This window comes from Onychomys torridus, unplaced genomic scaffold (genome assembly GCF_903995425.1).
Source record: "Onychomys torridus unplaced genomic scaffold, mOncTor1.1, whole genome shotgun sequence".
Taxonomy (NCBI): domain Eukaryota; kingdom Metazoa; phylum Chordata; class Mammalia; order Rodentia; family Cricetidae; genus Onychomys; species Onychomys torridus.
The window spans coordinates 104819-111085 of NW_023413825.1; the positions used below are offsets into that span (position 1 = coordinate 104819).

General features: G+C 37.8%; 1 pseudogene; it reads left to right on the forward strand.

Moving 5' to 3' along the window:
- The first annotated feature begins 1948 nt into the window (after positions 1 to 1948).
- LOC118576515 lies at positions 1949 to 4144 on the forward strand (annotated as a pseudogene).
- Positions 4145 to 6267: the final 2123 nt, after the last annotated feature.

Genomic DNA, 6267 nt, shown 5'->3' on the forward strand with positions numbered 1-6267 from the left:
AATAGACTTCAAAATAAAATCAATCTAAAGAGATTGGGAAGGACATTACATACTTATCACAGGGAAAATCCGCCAAGATGAAGTTTCAATTCTGAACATTTATGTCCCAAATACAAGGTCACCCACATTTGTAGAAGAAACTACTAAAGCTTAAATCACACACCAAACCCCACACACTAGTAGTATGAGATTTCAACACTCCACTCTCACCACTAGAGAGATATGCCAGACTGAAACTTAACAGAGAAATAAGGGGTGTATCAGAAGTTATGACTCAAATGGACTTAATAGATATCTACAGAACATTCCATCCTAACAAAAAAGAATATAGCTTCTTCTCAGAACCCCATAGAACCTTCTCTAAAATTGACCACAAGATTGGTCACAAAGCAAATCTGAACAGATACAAAAAAAAAAAAAAAAAAAAAAAGGAATAGCCTCTTGTATTTTATCGGACCACCATGGCTTAAAGCTAGATTTTGGCAACAAAATTTACAGACAGCCTACCATCTCATGGAAACTGAACAGTTCCCACACGAATCACCAATGGGTCAAGGAAGAAATAAAGAAAGAAGTGAAAGACTTTCCTAGAATTCAATGGAAATGAAAGTACAACATACTCAAACTTATAAGACACTATGAAAGCAGTGCTAATAGGGAAATTCATAGCACTAAATGCCCACATAAAGAAGATAGAGAAATCTCACACTAGTGACTTAACAGCACACCTGAAAGCTCTAGAACAAGAAGAAGCAAACTCACACAGGAAGAATCGGTGCCAGGAAGTAATCCAATTGAGAGCTGAAATCAATAAAATAGAAACAAAGAGAACAATACAAAGAATCAATGAAACAAAGAGTTGGTTCTTTGAGAAAATCAGCAAGATAGACAAGCCCTTATCCAAACTAACCAAAAGGGGAGAGAGAGAGAGAGAGAGAGAGAGAGAGAGAGAGAGAGAGAGAGAATCCAATTCAACAAAATCAGAAAAAAAGGGAGACATAACAATAGACAGTGAGGAAATCCAGAGAATCATCAGTTCATACTTCAAAAACGTGTACTCCACAAAATTGGAAAATCTAAAGGAAATGGACAATTTTCTGGGTAGGTACCACATACCAAAGTTAAATATAGACCAGATAAACTATTTAAATAGACCAATAACCCCTAAGGAAATAGAAACAGTCATTAAAAGTCTCCCAACCAAACAAGTCCAGGACCAGGTGGCTTCAGAGCAGAATTCTAGCAGATTTTCAAAGAAGAGCTAATTCCAATACTTTTCAATTTGTTCCACATAATAGAAACAGAAGGAACATTTCCATACTCTTTTTTCATGAGGCCACAGTTACCCTGATACCCAAACTACCCAAAGATGCAACAAAGAAAGGGAATTACAGACCAATCTCCCTCATGAACATTGATGCAAAAAAAATCCCCAAAACAAACAAACAAAAAAAACCTCAATAAAATATTGACAAACTGAATCCAAGAACACCTTAAAAAATTATCCACCATGACCAAGTAGGCTTCATGTTAGGGATGCAAGAATGGAACAACATATGAAAATCTGTCAATGTAATCCACCATATAAACAAACAGAAAGGAAAAAAACCCCACATGATCATCTCATTAGATGCTGAAAAAGCCTTTGATGAAATCCAACACCCCTTCATGATAAAGGTCTTGGAGCGATCAGGAATACAGGAAACATACCTAAAGATAATAAAGGCAATTTACAGCAAGCCAACAGCCAACATCAAATTAAATGTAGAGAAACTGAAAGTGATTCCACTAAAATCAGGAACAAGACAAGGCTGTCCACTCTCCCCATATTTATTCAATATAGTACTTGAAGTTCTAGCTAGAGCAATAAGGCAAGAAAAGGAGATCAAGAGTTGCTTCAGTGTGGTGGTGCAGCTGGTCACGTTTTGTGCATGGGCACTCAGCAAAGATGCCTGAGGAAACCCAGACCCAAGACCAACCAATGGAGGAGGAGGAGGTCAAGACTTTCACCTTTCAGGCTGAAATCGCACAGCTGATATCCTTAATCATCAATACTTTCCATTCAAACAAAGAGATCTTTCTGAGGGAGCTGATTTCGAATTCATCAGATGATCTGGACAAGATCAAATATGAGAATCTGATGGAGCCTAGTAAACTAGACTCTGGAAAGGAGCTGTACATTAATCTTATTCCCAACAAACAGGATTGAACACTCACAATTTTGGATACCAGAATTGGAATGACCTAGGCCTACCTGATCAATAACCTTGGTATTGTTGCCAAGTCTGGTACCAAAGCCTTCATGGAGGCTTTGCAGGCTGGTGCAGATATCTCTATGATTGGCCAGTTTGGTGTTGGATTTTCCTCTGCATATTTGGTTGCTGAGAAAGTGACTGTGATCACAAAACATAATGGTGAGGAGCAGTATGCCTGGGAATCCTCAGCAGGGGGCTCATTCACAGTGAGGACTGACACAGGTGAACCAATGGGCCATGGAAGGTTATCTTACACCTGAAAGAAGACCAAACCTAGTATTTGGAGGAACGGAGAATAAAGGAGATTGTGAAGAAACATTCTCAGTTCATTGGCTATCCCATTACTTTCTTAGAGGAGAAGGGACATGATAAGGAAGTCAGTGATGATGACACTGAAGAAAAAGAAGATAAAGAGGAAGAGAAAGAAAAAGAAGGAAAGGAGTCTGAGGACAAGCCTGAAATAGAAGATGTTGGTTCTGATGAAGAAGAAGAAGAAAAGAAGGATGGTGATAAGAAGAAGAAGAAGATAAGAGAAAAGTACATTGATCAAGAAGAACTCAATAAAACAAAGCCTATTTGGACCAGAAATCCTGATAACATTACTAATAAAGAATATGGAGAATTTTACAAAAGCTTAACCAACAATTGGGAAGAACATTTGGCAGTGAAGCATTTTTCTGTTGAAGGACAATTGGAATTCCAGGCCCTTCTTTTTGTCCCAAGACGTGCTCTTTTTGATCTGTTTGAAAACAGAAGGAAAAAGAACAACATCAAGTTGTATGTGTGCAGAGTTTTCATCACTGATAACTGTAAGGAGTTAATCCCTGAGTATCTGAATTTCTTTAGAGGAGTAGTGGATTCTGAGGATCTTCCTCTAAATATTTCCCATGAAATGTTGCAGCAAAGCAAAATTTTGAAAGTTATCAGAAAGAATTTGGTCAAGAAACATTTAGAACTACTTAATGAACTGGTAGAAGATAAAGAGAACTACAAAAAATCTTATGAGCAGTTCTCAAAAAATGTAAAGCTTGGAATTCATGAAGACTCTCAAAATCAGAAGAAGCTTTCAGAGCTGCTGCGGCACTACACATTTGCTTCTGGAGATGAGATGATTTCTCTCAAGGAATATTGCACCTGAATGAAGGAAAACCAGAAGCACATCTACTTTATCACAGGTGAGACCAGGGAACAAAGTTGCTAACTCGGCCTTTGTGGAGTGTCTCTGAAAGCATGGCTTAGAAGTAATCTATATGATTGAGCCCATTGATGAGTACTGTGTGCAACAGTTGAAGGAATTTGACGGTAAGACGTTGGTGTTGGCTACCAAAGAAGGACTGGAACTCCCAGAAGATGAAGAGGAGAAAAAGAAACAGGAAGAGAAAAAGGTAAAATTTGAAAACCTCTGCAAAATTATGAAAGATATTTTAGAGAAAAAGGTTGAAAAGGTGGTTGTATCAAACTGATTGGTGACATCCCCATGCTGCATTGTCACAAGCCCATATGGGTGGACAGCAAACATGGAGAGAATCATGACAGCTCAAGCCCTCAGAGACAACGAAACAATAGGTTACATGGCAGCAAAGAAGCACCTGGAGATAAACCCTGATCACTCTATCATTGAAACCCTATGGCAAAAGGCAGAGGCTGACAAGAATGACAAGTCTGGGAAGGATCTGCTCACCTTGCTCTATGAAACTGCACTCCTGTCTTCTGGCTTCAGTCCGGAAGATCCTCAGACACATGCTAACTGGATTTACAGGATGATGAAGCATAGTCTAGGTACTGATGAAGATGATCCTACTGTGGATGATACCAGTGCTGTTGTAACTGAAGAGATGCCACCCCTGGAAGGAGATGATGACGCATCATGCATGGAAGAAGTAGACTAAACTTCACCAGAACTATATGTTTGATAGTTACTTTCATTCCTTCTCTGATAATTTATTTTCCAGGATCTTTGTTTATTTTCGTTAACATTTAAAACATCTGTCGAGCATGTAAACTAAGGGGAATATAAAATTTCGTTCTACTTGTGATACTGTGAAACTATAGGTTTGATTCAACAGGTTGGTAGAATGTTTGTTGTAAGACGTAATGTAACCTATTAACTTTGTAGTCTGAAGTGTTTAGCTGTTCAGAAGCTGGATTCCTTAGTAGACCAAATAATTTGTCACTTGGAAGTATTTTGAGATCTAGCTTCATGTTTAAAAGGAAAAAGATTAAGATGGCTTAAGTTTCATCTTAAAAATTTCCATCCCCTGTAGTAATTCTGCATGTTCTAGTCTTAGAAGAACACAAGCTAAAACAACAGAAGAATTCCCCATGTGGCTTGTTTTCCAAAGTACCGAGAAGAAAACCCTATGCTTCCCTAGGTCTTGTAACATAGCAAGGCTTGTGAATGGAAATATAATGATTGGTCATATTTTACTTTAAAAGGTAAATACAGATGAGATTTAAAAAAAAAGAAAAGGAGATCAAAGAGATGGAAATTGGAAAGGAAGAAGTCAAACTTTCACTATTTTCATATGATATGTTAGTATACATAAGTGACCCCAAAAATTGTACCAGGCAACTCCTACAGCTGATAAACTCCTTTAGTAAGGTGGCAGGATACAAGATTAACTAAAAAAAAAATCAGTAGCCCTCCTATATACAATTGACCAATGGGATGAGAAAGAAATCAGAGAAACATCACCCTTTACAATAGCTACAAATAATATAAAATACCTTGGAGTATGCCAGGCAGTGGTGGCACACGCCTTTAATCCCAGCATTCGGAAGGCAGAGGCTGGTGGATCTCTGTGAGTTTGAGGCCAGCCTGGACTACCAAGTGAGTTCCAGGAAAGGCGTAAAGCTACACAGGGAAACCTTGTCTCTAAAAAACAAACAAACAAACAAACAAAAAAACAAAAATACCTTGGAGTAACTCTAACTAAACAAGTGAGGGACCTTTATGACAAGAACTTTAAGTCTCTGAAGAAAGAAATTGAAGAAGTTATCAAAGAATGGAAAGATCTCCCATGCTCATGGATATGTAGGATTAACATAGTAAAAATGGCAATCTTACCAAAAGCAAGCTACAGATTCAATGCAATCCCCATCAAAATACCAACACAATTCTTCACAGACCTGGAAAGAGAAATAATCAACTTCATATGGAAAACAAAAAACTCAGAATAGCCAAAAGAATCCTGTACAATAAAACAACCTCTGGGGGCATCACAATCCCTGACTTCAAGCTCTATCATAGAGCTACAGCAATAAACAGCTTGGTACTGGCATAAAAAACAACATATGGAGTAATGGAATTGAACTGAAGACCCTGACATTAATCTACACATGTATAAACACCTGATTTTTGACAAGAAGAAAAAAATGTACAGTGGAAGAAAGAAAGCATTTTCATCAAATGGTGCTAGCATAACTGGATGTCAACATGTAGAAGAATGCAAATAGATCCATATCTGTCACTGTGCACAAAATTTAAGTCCATGTAGATCAAAGACCTCAACACAAATCCAGTTACTCTGAACCTGATAGAAGAGAAAGTAGGAAGTAGTTGAATGCATTGGCACTGGAGATCACTTCCTAAATATAACACCAGTAGTAGAGGCACTGAGAGTAACAATTAATAAATAGGACCTGTTGAAACTGAGAAACTTTTGTAGAACAAAGGACATGGTCAATAAGACAAGATCACAGCCTACATATTTGGAAAAGATCTTTACTAACCCCACATTTGAAAGAGGGATGATCTCTAGAATATATAAAGAACTCAAGAAACTAGACATCAAAATACCCAACAGTCCAATTAAAAATGGGCTATAGAGATAAACAGAATTCTCAACAGAAGAAGCTCAAATGGCCGAAAGACATTTAAGGAATTGTTCAACATCCTTAGTCATCAGGGAAATGCAAATCAAAATGACTCTGAGATACCATCTTACACCTGTCAGAATGACTAAGACCATAAACACTGAAGACAGCTTATGTTGGAGAGGATGTGGAGCAA